The sequence below is a fragment of the Diorhabda carinulata genome, chromosome 1, assembly GCF_026250575.1.
Source record: "Diorhabda carinulata isolate Delta chromosome 1, icDioCari1.1, whole genome shotgun sequence".
Taxonomy (NCBI): Eukaryota; Metazoa; Arthropoda; class Insecta; order Coleoptera; family Chrysomelidae; genus Diorhabda; species Diorhabda carinulata.
Window position 1 is genome coordinate 39,857,286 of NC_079460.1, and position 17,167 is coordinate 39,874,452.

Consider the following 17,167-nt stretch of genomic DNA (forward strand, 5'->3'; position numbering starts at 1 on the left):
TCTGATGGTATGTGGACGAGCATTATCGTGCATCAGAATCAATAGGTCCCAATAAATGAAGCAAATGGAATCAAAGTCTCTAGGAGCATTTCCTCGATGTACCAAGCCGCCAGAGCCCCATTTATCCATAAAATTCAGTTAAGTCTGGACGTGGAAATTAATTCTATCCCAAACCATAATTGATCTACTTTCAAAAGGCCGAAGAGTACATTGAGCAAATCGATCCCCTGATTTCCTTGAGTCTCGATCGAGTGGTATAGACCAAATCGAAACTCATACATGAATAAAGTAGTTCCCCATTACTCTACAGTGAAATAAAGAGCAATTTGAAGGACTTTAAGTTGTATGCAAGATTATTTTTGAACGAGAGAAACAGTGGATTCGAAATTGGACGGAAATGTAGCCATCGAGAAGACACTGTATCTATGAAAATAGTGGCTGATGAACAGATTTTGTGAATGTTAAAGATGGAACCTGTGTTCATTTACTTTATATCAGGCAATGTGCGATTCGAAATATACTCCCGAAAAATTATTGTAAATATAATTTTATTTATTTCTCTATTTTTACACCAACGCCTGCAGATTTACATGGTAGTGAAAAGAAAACACTAAATATGTTTTCCCAAGCTAAATTTTCTTTTAAAAGCAATTTTCGTTTCCGATTGAAAAATAATAACTGTGATAAATGATATCAAATGAAACAATGCTGGATGCTTACAGCTTTTTAATCTTCTTGAAACTACTTAATCTCGTTTCTGAGCTTCATTGACCATTTTTTTTTTTTTTCTATTTCAAATTCAAGTGTCCATTTTGAAACAAGGGAATTACATACCGATGGATAATGTCTGATAAAATTTACTTTATTAAATATGATTTTACTGTATTCTATACTCATGTATCTTTTTCTTTATTTTTTATAATGACTAAAATTTGATTATCTGAGAAACATTTTTTACAGTTTTACAATATATATTAATCATAATAATTGAAGTATAAACAAAATTAGAATTTCTTTGTTACATTCACTTCTTCATTATTTATTAGTGAGTAAATCTGCAATCTTTACACTATTGTTATTTAAATTTTGACTTACTTACACACTTCAAATCCATCTGAAACTTAAAATACTTAAGATGGATATATTTTTCAGATCAGTAATTATAATGTTTTTGCTGATAGATCTATCCAACTATCAGATCCTGAACTTAGATGTTTAGCTATTCAAAAAGCCAAAACTGCATTAAAAGACAACAATTATTCTGGAAAAAGATAAACAGATACTATAATTAATTAAAGATTAAAGCAGAAACTAAACATCAAAATATACAAGATTTTTCCTCGCCATATGTGTAAGGACTTTTGCAACAACTATTTAATTATTTAGATAAATGGGTGATTCCGTTCTAACTGTGATATTCAATGTCCTGTATTGTTTTTTTGTACTAGTCATTAATTAATAATCAATTAATAAAAATTTTGTGTTAATTGAATAATTCTTAAGATATTTAAACATTATTTTTATACAATATAACTTGCCACTTAAAGAAAACTTATACTACATCACTTGAATGTCAGTACCGTGTCATGTCCAATTTTTTTTGTCGTAACAAATGATTTAAACTAATTACCTTATAAATTCTAATGTTTATGATCAAACTGAGGAAAATTGATGCACTTGTTGTTTAATATCTTAAGTTACCATGTCAGTACCGTGGATAAATGAGTCAGTACCGTGGAACTCAAAATCCGACATTTGTGTCTTGCTCGTGATACTTTGAAGTTGTAGTAAATTCCTCTTAGAGTTTTATTTTTACAGTAAAATAGATGAATAATATGCATAAAAAAGTTAGAAAAGTTAAATTTTAAAATCTTGAAATTTTGAATACAAAAAATCACAGTTAGAACGGAATCACCCAAATATGAAATAAGTATAAGTCATAAAGGACATAATATATTATCGAAATAATTCACTGAACTAAAATCGAAAACACCCAAAAACTGAAGTAATATTCATATCTTGTAATGATTGTAACGCTGTTTACATATGACATACAACTCAGTATTTAGAAAATAGATTAAAAGGTCATCAATACGATAAAAAAATAAAACTGCATTAACAACCATGGAATATCGAAAAGCGTACATTCAATTATAAAATTTCAAGGAGTTTTGAGATGAAATCAAATAAATAAACGGGAATTTTTCATTTCTAGTTATATTTCAAATAGGAACGAGAAAGCTGTCAATGATGTTAAAGACCTATACAATTTGAGCAACATTTATTTATTTATTAGATAAATTTTAATGAAACTACGAATATTTTAACAAATTGTTGTCACATAGTTTTTAAATGTAACAGATAGTTTTGTGGTTGAAATATCATTATGATAAAGAATGGAATAGGTCGAAACGTCAGTTTTTACCTGTGTTTTGAAACAAGTTTTTTATAAAAAGAGCCCTAGAATTTTAAATACTTTATCTGTATATGGTGATGATCAACACTCATTTTCAAATGGGTTTAATTTCCTTTTAGTTGCAAATATCAGAGCTGTTTCGTACAATTAACCGCATCATGTGTTCGATACCATTAAATAGAGAGTTTAAGCATCATTTGAGTTAATACTCATATATGTATACATAACTAATCAAAGTGTATCTTTTTCATTTGTGGTTTAATGTAATAAGATCCATTTGAAGTTTTTCCGCCACATCAAATTGATGAAATGGAAACAAAATAACTTCTTAAAATATTCCAGTATTGGCGGCTTCCGATTTGATCCACTAGTTAAAATAATTTCTAGAGGTAGAGGAGTGATAGCTTCAGACTGTTTAGATATATTAAAGCGGATTAATTGAGAAATATTTTGTCATTCGCATCTACTACTAAGGTTATGAGTACTGTTTAAAATTCAAAAATGATTGACATTCGATAATTTTCTAGGGAAATTAATGTTGGAAAAGTGTCAAAGCATCTGGTATTTGGTATTAAAGCTGTATGCTGCCCACACTGCTCCATTTTGAGTAATAAATACATCCAGAAACGGTCCTTACTTTTGTTTTGTAACAACAGAATACTATTGTTATAACTGAACTTTCTTTTGTTAATCTTTTAAGTTTTTAACTCAATTTTCAAACACACAGTATAAATACATGCCTTGCTATATATATTGGATGTCAGTTTATGTTTTTGTTGGATTTAAATATGTACGGATGATGTAATTATTGGAGTGTTTAGGAAGGATGTAGTTTTTTGAATCATAGTACAATCTGATAAATCTTTGTTGAAACATACAATTTATTGAGGTCAATTCGTGATAATTTTGATCTCGGAATAAATGATGTTTATGTTTTTAGTATATTATGCAAGGAAATCTAGTTGAATTTTCAAACAACACTTATCATACTGGAACCTGCCTGGTTTTATCAGCTTTTTATAGTCCTGGTAATCGTTTTTTATGGTCGGACCGATTGATTGAGTATTTGCTAATGAAGTTGATTACGCTGTGTTGGTAAACCATTTTTAAACCAAGGTTAAATTAACAAATTCGGAAATAATTGTTCTATTTCCACAAGTATTCACGTTAGATCGATTACAGACATTTGCTACACTGAAATGGACAGGTTCCAATAATCTCATTCCTTTGAGCACCTTTTTTTAGCAAATTTTTAATATCAAATGCCGAATATGTCAATATGATTACTATAATTTGAGCAGTATCATAAACGAAAAACATGAAGACTTAATTAAAACCATTATTTATAAAATAGTCATAAAAGTAGTGGAATGTTGGTAAAAACATTACTGCAAATAATTTTCTTGTATATAGGTAGATAGATTTTACGGACGGATTGATTGTGGCTTATTCCACTGGGATCTTAGAGAGACCTTAGAGAACTTAGAGACTTACGTCTCTACTCTCTACTCATAGGTTTGAATTGTGGCTATTTTTTCTCTTATTTTGGACCTTGCAGCTTTTTTAGTCATATCGTCTGCGTTTTCGTTGCCCTCTCGATCTTCGTGTCACATTATCCAGGCTACCGTGACTTAACTACGGTTATCCAGCACGCACACAATCCTATATTAAAGTTTAGCGCTATTTGGATACCTGTGAAGATAGCCATTGACTGATATGTTATTTTCCATTTTTCACTTTGTAATTAATTTGACATAGTGGTGGATGGATCTCCGGAAATTGTGGTGTCAATAGTTAGGTTTACTGGGAAGCTATCATTTGCTAGTTATGGCCAGTTTTCTCTACTTGTCACAACATAAAGGTTCTAAATTTTTTATTAAAGCTAAATGACCGTTACATCAATGGGTTGCTCCATTACTTTGTTAGCTTTAAGCTTCGCGTCACATTAAATACGGGACTGCTATATAATAACTAGAAAATTACACTACACAATATGATTTGGGCAGAGATTTTTTTATCTATTATATGATATTCTGATATAATCGCTCAGTTATTGAGAACTAGAGGACTTACTTATTAACTTCTACATAAATTAGAACTAGACGAAAACCAGTTATAATTTGTTACACGTTGTATTAAACGTGTGGTACGATATAAGATGTTTTGCCTCTTCGGTTTCCTTTTCGTGTAATTCCTGAAAAAGGGGAGTTACACGCTTCTGCACAATTTCTATTCAATTAACAATAAGCTATTCAAAATCGCGACCTGGTCTATCAGACGGCGGCGGTCGTAAAATTCAAGGATTGTCTCAGGCATGAGTAAGTTTGTCATTACTTTCTTCTACAAACAATAAAATTATCGCACTATATCTGGTATTGTTATGCAAATGGAATGACATCATTTGTTACGAATATTTTTAACACATAATAGTTATTTATAATATAAATATGAGACAGAGAAAGAATGATAATGTGTAACTATAAGTTGCACATTACTTAGAACATGCATTGTATTTCTAATCGAAATTTTACTACCTCTTCGGCAAAAACAATTATTATATTCAATTAACCGAGTTTTTGATGAGTTTAAAGACCTTGGGTATTTATTTTTCAAAACAAATTTTGTAATCGTGTTTATTTTAATTCATAAAACAAAGCTTTGTTCAATTTAATTGACGGCTTAAACAGCGACAGACACTTAATATATCTTTTACATTGGTTACATTTCTATAATCAACTTTTTCATTGAAATCCAATTATGTATTAAGAATACTAATTATTTACTTTCGGCTAGACAATTTTCTTAATTTTTCCGTGCTTCGTTGCCAACATTTCTATATACAGTAATAATTTTTGCTGAGATACATCAGGTTGATCTAACAAACTTGAAAACTGGATTAGACTGTTAATATCTGGATATCAGGAAATAAATAATGCAGAATGGATTCAGAAAAATTATGTATATTGAGTTGGGGAGCTTTTTAGAGCTTTAAATCGAGACGGTTTTGATAAATGCTAAATGTGGCATACCCAACAAAATAGATCTGATAAACAAAATATGAGGGCTATTTCAAATTGTGTCCTCAATTATTAACCAGGAATAGTTGAAAAATCGCAGGTTGATGTGTGTAATCAATTATAAAGAATGCTTAAAATTTGATGATAAGTAATGTGAAAATTAAATAAATCCTGTTTCAATGAATGAAGAAAACGATAATTGTGAATAAGTGTGTGTCATTTACATAATGTTTATGTTAAAAACTAAATATATGGTTAATTATAAGTTAGGGTAATTATATTGTTCAGTCAGTTATATAATGTAATTAAATAATCGTAAATACACGTATTGTAAAAACTAATACGAAAATCAAAATATTATTTTTCTTCGCTCCTTTATTTAAAAAAAAGAAAATATCAAGTCACCTTTGATTTTGACATGACAGCACATAAACTTATTTGACTTTAATCAGTAATTCGATTAGTCTTAATTTAATAGTAACTTTCTATTATTATTATTGTTAAGATGGAAAGTGAAGTTTCCGAGTTTGAAATATGTAGTCCCGAAGAAATCGTAGAAATGGCTAAAAATTGCAACATTAAATTTTTTGCCTGACAAACCCAAATCCAAAAATCTTATATGATATGGCGAAATCTGAATAATATTCACAGCTTTACAGGACGCGTGCTATTGGCTTGCTTTGAAGAGAGGTCTTAAAAATTGACGTCCTCTACAGTGTGGTCCAGCTATTGTAAACTAGAAGCAATCTTATTATGAATGATAATGTAGATTTAAGAAAATATGCCAAATTAATAGCAGTTCTGAAAATCCGAAAATCGGTTGGGTACAAACTTAGAAACTCTAATACAATTTTAACGGAGGACAACAAATATTTAATATTTTAGGTAAAAGTTTTAAATTTTGATTAGTCTATTGTTACTTTATTTAACAATTCGTAGGTTACATCAATACTGAGAATAGTTGGAGGTCCTCGATGAGGAGAAATGTATAAAAATAAAATTGATGATATTGAAAATAAGGGGGAGTTTCTACTCATCACGATTTCAGATTCAAAAACACATACAAAGTCGGCGGAATTATAAAGTTATTGGAGAAACCAGTTCAAACATGAATTTATGACATTGATATGAAAAATATGCTAATCTGATACCGAACATCGCAACCAGCAACCATTTCTTCCTCATATAGAAATGTAATGTACAAAACAAATTGTTGGTATAAACACTTTTCCCAAAATTCCATCGTTAATTACGCAATATTTAAGTTTAACGCATCTGGAAGAATATACGGGTCATACGGATTCAAGTAGACATTCTTCAATTAAAACAACATGGAATGGAAATTCACTGCTGTTGCCGAAGGATATTTGAGCTTCACAAATTTTAAAAGAACTAATAACAGCATATTTTTAAACCAACCTTCTATATCATATTATGGGACTGAAGAGACCAATTTGAGTGTTACAAATAATCACCTCTTTAAATGTAGCTAATTGTATCTAGAAATAAGCGCGACCGGATCGAAAATTCAAATAAGTCAATCCAACAATTGCTTTATTAATATCCACATTGCGAAGTGAAACAAACATATATCATTTAGTTGTTAGTTTTTCTTGATTTTGTTGTCTACAATTAACTTCCAATTCAATTCTAAACACAATTTTTAAGTCCTCAAGCTCCTCACAATTAATTATTAACTGCCTTCTATCATCATCTATTCATTGTTGGAAAGTTTTTGACCACCGAGCCATTTTTTCAAGACTGGGAAAAGAAAATAATCCTAGGGGGCCAAACCTGACGAATAGGGTGCTTGATGTTGCAATTCAAACTCTAATTCATTAATTTTGGCCATTGCAATAACGGATGTGTGCGCTGGTGTATTGTCTTAAAGAAACAACACTTTCTTCATAGCCAAATGCTGCGGCCGTTTTTGCTCGATTTCTTCGCTCAAACGTTGCAATAAGTTCGCATAATACTAATAAAAATTATCCCAAAAAACCGACGCTATAACCTGGCCTTCAGATAACCAAATACTCGATGGAAACTTTTCACGAGGCTGTTTATGTTCCATTGTGAGCAAACGCGGCACCCATCAGGTCATACGGCCTTTTTTAAACTCTGCTACCCAATATTTTACTTTTGATAACGAAGGAGCAGTCTCCAAATTCACTGGAAACGTTCACTTGTGTACTTTTTACTACATTGGTATTTTTCAAGTAACTACCTCCATCTCTAGGTTAGGCCAGGCACTTCTGGAACCATCCTCGTATCCCAAATTTGTATTTGAATTTTATTTTTTGTTTAGGGCCTTAGAAAAAATAATGTATGCAACATTATTAGCAAGAAGTACCGCATATCGCAAAATTATAACAATGGTACTTCCTACTAAAATAATAATTATTCTTGTAAGAAGTAGGTACACGTAAATATGTGGAACAATAGTTTCTTGAATAGGAATTTTTATTATTAATTGATTTCAACATTCTCAACAGTCTACACCTTAACCAATTTAAGAGCTGCATCATAACTGCAAATAATTGCTTGTCGAACTCCAGTTGTCTGTGCAATAACATTCCTGGGAGTTTGAATTTCTTCATTTCTATATATGGATATAAAATTAATATTAAAATGCAGATGTAGTAAAATTTTTATAGTCTCTAAACTCCTTTATATAAGCGAATAATTCGTCTTCTTTTTTTATAATTTTTTCTCCAGTATGACTTTTTTTATGATAAATAGTTACTGAGAGATGGTACAATGTTTGTTCAGATCACTCTACATTCATCATTTTCTATTTCACCGTAACTTGAGTTGCGTGAAAATTCTGAACTTTTTTCCCCTCGCAGAGTCGGTAAAGTTTTAAGTGATAGCACACAAGGTGGCGTCCAGTAACTGGTTATTTCTCGGATGAAATTTACAACTTTTCTTATATCAGCGATGACAACACGCTGTTGATTCAAGTTTTTTTTGTAAAGAATTTGATGTGCATCATTTTGAGGCATTTAATATTTCACACTACCGGATGTTACATTAAGTTGGACTTTGAAAACAACATTAAATATTTTATCAAGGTGATATATATAAGCCGCTTTCCATGATCATTGTGTATCATTTATTTAGTGTAACAGTTCAAAATGATTTTATTATAGGTAGTATTAACATTGTATAACAGAAATATTGTGCAAAAAGGGTTAATAATAACTGGTTTAATTATTAACTACAAATATCGACAGTCTATCGCACCTTGTTTAATTATGCTGGATTAATTTTTTAAATCCTAGTTTTTATCACGGATACGCCAAGAAAAGTCAACATTTCGTCCTTACCATACATATTAAAACTGTGTTTGTACATCTTGAGTATTCTTTGTATCAAGTTGATCATCAACTTTGGATCCACATCAACTATTTCAATTTTGAATGGCAAACTTGTGTCCATTATAGTGATGGAACCTTTAGAAGTAAGATCTAATATTTTCAGACTATTGCTCAAAAACATCGCCGATCGTAATATTTGAACTGATATTGTAGATTTTAGACATATATCTGAATTTTTTGTTTATCCAAAAATACAAGGTGATTGTAATAGCTGCTCTAAACTAGAGGAACTTATCATTGATCAAATATATTTTTTGAAACTTTGTATATACTCTTGACGGAGCTAATTGATTGATTTATTATACACCCCATTAATGATTTAACAACTGTAGCTCCACCATATTTCCATTAGCTTGCGAGAACGATTTTTGTAGGTTTTCGTGTTTTGTAGGACTCGAAGTGAAAATAAAAATCTATTAACTTCAGTTTTACTGTAGCTGACAATCTGACAGGACAATCGGTATATATTTTTGTTTATCTAATTGTCAATCTAATCTGATCTTTCCACATGCTAATCAATAAGGCAGAGAAGATAGCCGTCAATTCAAATATATATAAATACATTCCATTAAGTTACAAAGGCTGTCCGCCATGTCCTAATAAGTAGTTCTACTTGTTCTTCATTTATTTTTTTTCATACTTAGAAATAGAGGAACGATTATTTTGAAAGTCTTGCTCGCCATTTACTTTTTTTTATGTACTGTTTATAATCCATTAATAACATGTACATAAAACGTGTCAGTTGGCAACGTTTTAAAATCGACCAGAATGTACCTGACGTTAAAATATCAATTCAGTAATTTATAATATGATGTATTTAATTCGCATATTAACTGTTAATTTGAAGACTTTTCAACACAAACTAAGTATTGCGTAATGCGTACTTAAGATCATGTAAAACGACTTGCCGTGAAGTAAACAAAAGCAACAGGTAAAACATGAAATCTATATAACCTGAAACATGCATTTTCCAATACATTTTATCATAACAAATATGGGAAAAAAAGTAGAAATAGTTTGTTTGAATCGGCTTTATCGATGCGTGGTTGATTCAATTCATAGCTTGGTATCATTGCTTTTTGTGAAAACTACTCGGACATGAGCTCTCTCAACCTAAGACTTAATTAATTCCGAAACTTAGCAAACCTCATCAGTAGTAAATTTTAAAAATGGGTATTTTCAGTGATTCGATTCAACAAAAGATATTACATCTGTTCTTCTTACATTTCCAGCATTTATCTTAATCAACAGTCTTTTCTTATTCCCTTCTTTCACGGAAACAAACTTTGTATTTGAGCTTGAGTGAAACTTTTGAATGTATCCATTGAAAAAACACTTTTCATTTTTTACTAGAACATTCAGACGAAATAATTATTTTTAATAGTGTTCAATCTTAGGAATATATTTAAGAATTACTATAAAATCAAACGTTGTATGTGTGAATATTGATAATAAGATATTTATGGTGTAAGATTTGAGCGCCTTGTGGCGCTTTATACTAAGCAGACCAATTATAGTCTAGTTCAACGTACTTAATCAAATGGAAAAAATATTTATGACAATAAATATAACGAAAAAACTTGTTTGATGTTTCACGTCGGCTGAAAAATCCTTTCAGCTATTCTTCATACGTTGTTTATTTAACGACGACGAGATCCTCTAAGAAATATGTATCCAACAATCAAATTAAAAGGAAAATTAAGGCCCAAAACTTTTTTTTTATTTGCCAATGTGCCAGAATCATAGAAAACTGAGCAACTGGAAAGTGACAGGAAACCAGAAATTTTTCATATAACAATCAAATCAATCAAATTTAAATAAACGTTGGAAATGGTAGAATTTTAACAAAATTAACGACGAAAAAAGGATAACGAAAGAAGAAGCTACAGAAGCGATCAAATGGCTAAAAATCGAATGAGACAGAATACCTGAAATGTTAAAAGCTATAGGGAAGAAAAGCTGGGAATATGGTAAAGATCTCCATATTCTTATGCGAGGCACTCAAACATATTGTATTGTCATGCCCTATCAACAGTTGAAACCAAATTACATATTTTATTTAATGAAAAAAATGAGAGATGAGAATTCTTTGAAAGAATCAGCTAGCGTTTTGATCAGAAAGCTTTCGGGAGCACCTGTTCTTTGGAAAATTCACTAGTTTTGTCGTGCAAATGGATGTTTTTAGCACCAGTATATCAGTTTTGCAGTCGGAAGTTTTTGATAATGTTTATAGTCCTTCAAGTAAAATGGACAAACTATACAAATCACAACTTTCTTGAAAACAACCGTTTTGAAAGTGCTACATCCAACTGGGAATATTCGCCATAACCGACATAATCCGCGTAACAAATAATACGAAAAAAGAAATATTATAAAATTAACACTGGATGAAACTAAGAGAGAATACAAGTGTATAGAATTTGAAACAAGCAGAAGTAATTTCAATTTCAAGAGAAAGTAGAAGCACGAGAAAAAGATGAAAAGAAAAAATTAATTTGGTGAGATGAAGAATGAAAAAAATGGTAAGAAACATTATAAACATAATATAAAGCATAAACGAGTTCCTGATAAATAATCCCAAGAAACGGTAAAATCCTTTCTACAAGAGATTCACGTTGGCAGTTTCTTTTAGTCTAATATTCATGATACCACCACACAATGTTTATTGTATGCTGGTCATGTTAAAAGATTAAACGAAATTAAAACATCAGTTTTTACGTTAACGTATACTCATCTCACGAAATCTGTGACATGTTTTGGTGTGACACATACCACGGCGAATGAGTTATATGTATGTACATGGGACCATCTTGAAAGTTGACGGTATGAAATTCAACTCTTGTGTAATCTGAACATGTATGAGTCTCGTGTTGTCAAAACGACATTATTAATGGATGACCACTCTTATTACTGGTACACAATATACTTTTGTGATTTCAAGAGTTCATATATATGGCATTTTATTGGATTGTATACTGTTATTGTTTTATACTGAAACTTCAATAAAATAACTCTATTAATACCACTAGATTAGTTTTAATCCATTTTAATCATTTCATTTTCTCGTTTTCATTGTTTCCATCCACTTCTGTTCTAATTTTGATTTTTTTCGAAAGTTTCACTTGAATTTTGAGTATTGTTATCGGACAATTACTTCTATTTGCATGTAGACACTTTATGATGATTGCTTTCTCGATAAGTTCTATATGTATTGGTACTTTGATTATGGTTGTTGTTTTATATACTTCCAGCTACCAGGTATTAAAGGTACCATATCCAGATTACTCGTAGGCTTTCTGTCACCTCTTCTATTCAACATCTACTTCGAAGAAATATTTAAAAAAGGACTGGCAGAACTATCAGATGGCATTAAAATGCTGTAAAAAACGGAAACTGGAGTATTTTGGCCATATACTAATACCATGACAAATACTGTTTTTTTGGAGTTGATTCTCCAAGGTACCAAGTGAATAGTAAGAGGGGACCAGGGAGAAGACGGCATTCATGGTTGCACAACCTGCCCCACTGGAGTGTCATATGCTGATCTGTTTTTTTAATTATATTAATGAAAATTTGACAATAAATTTGAATTTTTTACTTGGTAGAAACCACATTTTAAATAATCAAAGTGTTTTTTATAATAGATAGGCGCGGGTACCGTAATGATTTAATAATGGATTGAATTGAAATATTACTATAAAAAAAGGTTTGGAATGATGAATAAAATTGCATAACACGTTATTTACATCTATCACAATTCATTCTATATTATCAATTTGTTCATTGGTAAAAAAGTTGTGAAATAACAACGTTATAACCTAACTACTAGCCTTGAGATAAATATAATTTATTGTAATTGAGTTGAATGTTTTTGCCGCTATTTAAAGCATACGTAAATTCTATTTAAGCAGGATCTTTACGTTATTTCATAAAACACTATAATTTTGTTCATTACGTTAGTATGTAGATAGGCCTTATATGTGGTTGGACAGGTGTATCAGAAATCTTTTAATATTCCGTGAATATAATGACGGCTATTGTTAGAAGGATTAATGAAGAAAAATACAGCATAACTGGAAGAACAAAGCGTCTTTTGTTGGAGCTTTAATTGATTTTTTTCTAGAGCTAACTGTTTTATCAGATGAATAAAAACCAAATATAACGAAATATGTTTGTTCGGAATTCCAATGGAAAGGAAAATGAGAGGAATATTTCGAAATTTACAATCGAATAACAACCATTCAAACAATAACAAACATTCAAAGAAATACCGAAATTGATAATTTGAGGAATTCTCTAAACTAACACAACTGTCCTCTAAACATATACGGAGTTTGAGCATCATTTGTCTTTTACTTGGTTATCCGTTTTATTATTTCAATTTAAGTGTAAAATGAAAAATATTTCTTATTATTATTAACGATTTACAAGAAGTTCCATATGCTGGGAATGTTTCAAAAGCCTAAGAATGGGTGGTACAACATATCGACCAACATGTGATAGAAATAGAGTAAAATTGTAACCGTAATGATGATTGTTATCAATTATTGCAGCATTTTTGATGTTGATATTAATGGTATAGTATTTAACTCCGACTCAAAATCTTACAAATGTGAACGAACCAAACGCTTTTATTTAATGGAGGTAGCCAAATGATCCCTCCAAATACGCTTAATATTATATGTATTGAATTGTTTTGGAGGAATATTTTTTTAGATTGCGAACCAATAAAAATGAAAAAGTCGACAATTGGATTTGATATTTCACCGGGAAAATTCCTTTGAACTAAACAATGTTGTTGGGTTTCAAATTACCGAAGTACTTTATTTGTTTTAGAATAACGATATGTTGAACAATGTAGATTTGTTAAAACATAATTCATGGTTTTCTATTTTCAAAATCTAAGAAATTTTTATCAATTTTCATTGCATTTTGAATATCATTATGAAAATACCGACATACGGTAACTGTATCTGAATAACAAAACTGTATGATGTAATTGCAAACAATGCAAGTAATGAATTCAAAAAAATTTCTGTCTGTAGAATATAAAATTAAATATTCAATTGTAATTTTGAGAACAATTATATTCCAAGTCACGATATCTGAAGTCATTCACCAATAAGTAACTGGCGTTAATCCGAACGTCCTTTATTTGGTCGAGAATTATAAAATTTAAATTGTTTATTTGGTTTGGCGTCCGCGAATTGGTCATTTAACAGTCGCTTCCAGTATTAACAACTACATTTATGGGACGTTTAAACACATGCAAATCGCTTTTTAAGAGCCCATAATCTACTTAATAAAAATTGATTTTATTTTTATTGTCATCATTATAATATTATTCCCACTTGAATAGAAAACAATAATTTATTAAACCCGATTTTCACTGATTTAATCGCCGATGAAAGATTATTTGGAACCAGTCTCCAATTAAACTAATCGACTGAAGAGTAACTAATTTCTACACCGCAATACAAACATGTCGAAACTTCTTTTGGAAACAAAAGCTTAGAGCGGCCTTTGCACCAAGAAAAATATATGAAATTGAAGGGAAAGACACAGTTAATGAGCGAACGCTTCACTGTTGGTTTAACCGTTTTAATATTGGAAATGTGACGCTGATCGTTAGAGCTGAGGTCTTCTACCTGCGTGAAATATTGAGGTTACAAGGGAAGCCGAGATGAACAAACCTAGTAAAATCACCCGCCGATTATCGGAATTCCTTGCACCTTCCAAAGATACCATAAATCGCTACTCAAAATCATTAGGTAAGATCTATACAAGTTATATATAATGCCACATGAATTAATCTAGATTCAAGAGAACCGCCCAGCAGATATATGCAAACAGCTTCTTTAGATAAACAACTCGAGCATGAAAAATCACTGGTTAGATAAAGGACAATTACCAGAAACTATCGCAATGATAGGTCGATTCCAGCGGAAAGTCTTGTGTGTCTGGTGGATTATGACGGTTTCGGACACTTTGGAATCATTCTAGATAGTCGAAATAAACTAAAGTTCAGAGCTGATATGAATGTTTGAGGTTTTATCGGAGGAATATCCAGGTATAGTTAACCGAGAGCAGGTTCTCTTACAACAAAACAATGCTAAACAACATACTCAGAATAAGATCTGGACAACATTTAGTCTGGACCTTGCACCGTCAGATTATTATTTATTCATTCATGGTGAGATTCTTGCGAGGGTTAAAACCATAAAATACGTGTGTCAAAGCTTTCTTTTCGTATAATTATTTCATAAACATGCCATTATTTATCTCCTGGGAAAAAATATATAGATTCCACCAACCAGGTAACACAAGAAAAAATTATTATGGACGCACCACGTATGAGACATTTTATTTCATATTATCAGCGACTACGGCCCGAAATACACTTGAATGAGTATGGCGTCAAATAGGGTTTGGTGGAGCGTTTTTAGTAGTACGAATCACATAGCAGCACCGGCTGCTCAGTTTGAATTAGAGACATCAAATAAGAGATGCATCAGCATCGAAAGCGGCCAAGCCAACGGATTACACGTTTCTTTTGCGATCCATTAGAGATCTCTATATAAACATTGACGTAGATTGGCATTATCACGTTCTCGGAAAAGACATGTCGTTTTTTCCTTATTAAAAAATAGAGGAGAAAAAAACTGATACTTACTCATCTCCAAATAAGATTTAGATTATTTTCCTTTAAGAAAGTGCAAGCAAAACTTCTTTTAGAATTAGGTAAACAATTCTTGAATAACCCAATTCGCTGTATTATATAAACAAACTTCCAAACATTCCGTTTCTATATTTCTTGGCAGAAGCAAGAAACTAACAATGGATTGATGTTACTCAAAACATTTTTTTTTTTTTTTTCATTTAATCTATTTGTAGTTTTTTGTCTTTATATTTATTATACATATGTTCAATTCGATATATTATTTTCAATGATCATGAATTCATCATATAAATTCGATTACATAAAACTAACAAATTGGTTAAGATTTGGTAGGGCTCTTCGATGGATTTTTTTAGTAGACATCGTAGGTATACCTACTTCTCGTGATGAAATAAAAAGTACATCAGGCAAAAGTGGCACACGTTAATGAAAAGTTGGTTAGTTTGTTTGTGTTGGCTTTTCAGATTTCTGTGGATTTGAATTCGTTTCATTCATTTTATACAATTCAATCGCGTATTCGATGCTTTTTGATTTACCAACACAAATTAACTGCTTAGATAACATTGTTTGTTAACGAAATGGCATTTTTGCCTATCAGATAGATCGAATATGGATAGGAAAAATGAACAGTTTTTCCTCCGATGTGTTTTTTTTTGAAATCGTATATTTATATATATGGAATGAAACAAATTGAAAATATGACTTATTTTAATCAATTAACTCATCACAAAAACACATACACAAACGCCACCGTGTTATGTTTATTACTTACTAGCAATACGGTAAAATTTATCCTAACATAATCACTGAAAATATTTTTTATGTCCTTTATTTATCATTGAATTCAACGGAATATATCAGATATTTCAATATGTGTCCTAATAAGTCATACCAAATAGATGATATCGAAACAATCGTTTATGTGATAATTAATTATCGATGAAATATTGAAATAATTTAGGCACCAATAGTTTCAATAACGCTTTCAATAGGATGATACAATGATACAACAGAGCCGATGGCAAAATATTTATTTCATTGAAAAATAATCATACCAGGGCCAACTCAAAACTTTTTCGTACGGTTTAACGAATCATCAAGGTATTAAGAGCAAAAGGGATGAATTATAGTAGAAATCCTCGAATCAACATTGTTTAAGGAAGTTCGTACCTAACCAAAAATTAGTATCCGTTAGGATGAACTAACTGCTCAAAATTCATGGTTGATTCGCATACTCGACTAATTTCTATCTGTTAATATCCCCAGCAACTGGTGACGACAAATATGTTCTAATAAAAATTCTAATTTATAACAGATTCTCGGAGAAAAATAATCCACCAAGCTGACGCTTTTTTCCTCACGAAAAATAACCAAAAAAATTTCAGCCAATTTAGAACTGAAATTGAATATGTATATTCTGAAATTTACATAAAATGGAGAATTTTATTTGTTACAGAGATTTATTTTTGAAAAACCCAAAGATAGACGCAGGTTTCTTTCTTGATGACCGCTGCTAGAGGCTACTACATACTAATATTTTTTTCATGGTTTCTTCACATGTAAATAACTTCGATAATTCTCTAAGAATTTGTATTGATTTTATATAATAGCTCTAGTTTCAGATCACCAAATAAATTCGATTATTTCTATATTATATTATATTATAAAACGATTCGAT

At 30.7% G+C, this 17,167-nt stretch overlaps 2 protein-coding genes across 30 annotated transcripts in view; one reads left to right on the top strand and one right to left on the bottom strand.

Annotated features, from left to right (window-relative positions):
* LOC130891259 (threonine aspartase 1) overlaps positions 1 to 17,167 on the bottom strand; it is a 93,477-nt gene that overhangs the window by 75,325 nt on the left and 985 nt on the right. The gene's annotated exons all lie outside the window — the stretch shown is intronic.
* LOC130891028 (basement membrane-specific heparan sulfate proteoglycan core protein-like) overlaps positions 1 to 17,167 on the top strand; it is a 251,525-nt gene that overhangs the window by 71,195 nt on the left and 163,163 nt on the right. The window lies entirely within an intron of this gene.